Genomic DNA, 1984 nt, shown 5'->3' with positions numbered 1-1984 from the left:
TGATTGAAAAGTTTATTTCCAACAGCTCATTGCCTGATAGAAAATAAATAGGCTAGGACAAAATAATAATGCAGTGGGCTAAGAAAATCCCTAATATTACTTTATTGGTTAAAGTGCTCAGAATAGAGGAGCAGGAGCTGAAGTATAGTAATTAATAAGAGAATAGTAAATATTCTGATGGGTGAAATGAGTACTATCAGCTATCATGTACTTCAGTATGACAGGTTTGATTTATATCACAGTTTGGCTCTGTGAAGTATTTACTCTTATTGCTATTCATGGAATTATCCCCCTCTCAGTCAATTAGAGAACATTGAAAAATGTAGACACGTGCAACCGGAATCAAATGTTAGGGTGAGCAAGCAGAAATGACTGAGAGAAAAATCAGTACTGACATCAATGCAGTGCAATTACAACAGGACTGCAAATCTTAGATGCAACTAAAAGCCTTTAGTGGGGGTTTCTGATCTATTTGAAGGAGCTGGCAGTCTTCACCCAAACAGTGCAAGAGCTGGGAACCAGCACAGGTGCTACAGTTAAGACAGAGCAGCTTAGCTAATCACCTACAGGAACTGCCACTTAGCAGATTTGAGAAAGTATATTCAGCAGTCTACATCATGGCTGTCTAGTCCAGGACAGAATTTATGTTCCCCTACTCAGTGACATGGCACCGCAGGCTGTGATGCTCATTCTGGGTGTTAGAAAGCTATTGGTTTTAATCTGTGTCCAGCAGCCTAAATAAATGTGTGCCAGATTTCTTACAGGGGAGCTCTCCCTCATCTATATTCTACTGCAATATGGCAGAGGCTTCCACTTCCTGCAGTCCACAGACATTACTGCATTGTTTGGGGTACTCCTGAGATAACGGATACCCTCAGAAATAGCTCCTAGAAATAGGAAACCCATTACTAATACTAAACAGTCTAATATAGTTTAGGTCTAAAAGAAAATGAATCGCATAACGCGCTGAACTGGTATAATAAATAGACTTCATAGCCCTAAACAAGTTCAGCACCTACTGCTGTATTACAGCATAAGTGGTCTTAGGTAAGATGGAGAAAAACCTATTGCAAGGTAAGTCAGTGCTTTTATAACCTGAAAGTGGCCACCCCCTGTACTGAAGGGTCGTGTTAACCCCTTCATTGCCTTTCAGCACACTTTTTTTCTATCAGGATCATTGGACCCATAAACAAGCATGTGGTGAGATTTAAGCTGGAGTGCACATCATCCCTTCCTTCATTTTCACCTCTCACGTGATGCCTGGCAAAGTATGGTGCTGAGGGAATAAGGGCCAGGAGATCCCATCTTAGGAAATCTCAAATGCATTCAAACTGTGAATTAGATGATCCTACCTACTGCAGGGCTGGGGAAAAAAAGACGACCTCTTATGAAAGGGGAACAGTTGTTGTAGTATTTGTGATGGGCTTGCCTTTTTGATACTTTTATTTTTACTCTCTTCTTTCTCTATAGTGATGTCAAACCCAAAGGTACTGAAGGAGTGCTCATCTTTAGGTCTGTAGGGTGAACTGGTCTTCACAGGGAGGGGACAATTGCTTGCCCTGTGCCAACAATTAACAGCTTCCCCAGGTGAGAGGACTGAATGATTCAAAGGCATCATGTGATTCAAATGAACCAAGTCTGCTGTGTGAAAAAAAGGCAATCTGGGCTGAGCCAGCGAGAGCAGTTTGTGTGAGGAAAGACAGCTAATGTCTTCTATGCTGTTTGAACGCTGTAAGGAAAAGCCTCTTGCAGGATGAGAGTTTAGTAAGGTTGTTTCTAAGCCCTTGCATCTCAAAGCTCTGAGCCTTGAGGGAGGATTATGAGCAAGAAGAAGTTATGGTAAGGACTATTAAGTGTTGTATTTGTCCAAGTATGGCTAGAAACAAAAGTGACCCAGCCACAGGAGTGGGTACCAGTGCTGCCTTCCTGACTAGCATTGGATATATCTTGAACATAAAAAAAAAAAAAAAAAAAAAAAAAAAAA

The 1984-nt window shown here is 41.1% G+C and overlaps 1 long non-coding RNA gene across 1 annotated transcript in view; it reads left to right on the top strand.

Moving 5' to 3' along the window:
• The first annotated feature begins 1672 nt into the window (after positions 1–1672).
• Positions 1673–1984, top strand: part of LOC109289491 — a 125903-nt gene continuing 125591 nt past the window's right edge. Inside the window, exon 1 of the long non-coding RNA XR_002095387.1 lies at positions 1673–1839. This is a non-coding gene — a long non-coding RNA (uncharacterized LOC109289491). The remainder of the gene's footprint in view (positions 1840–1984) is intronic.

The sequence above is a fragment of the Gavialis gangeticus genome, unplaced genomic scaffold (assembly GCF_001723915.1).
Source record: "Gavialis gangeticus isolate Ggan-Ray unplaced genomic scaffold, GavGan_comp1, whole genome shotgun sequence".
Taxonomy (NCBI): domain Eukaryota; kingdom Metazoa; phylum Chordata; order Crocodylia; family Gavialidae; genus Gavialis; species Gavialis gangeticus.
The sequence above is the reverse complement of the archived record's forward strand: the minus strand, read 5'-3'. Positions and strand labels throughout refer to the sequence as shown.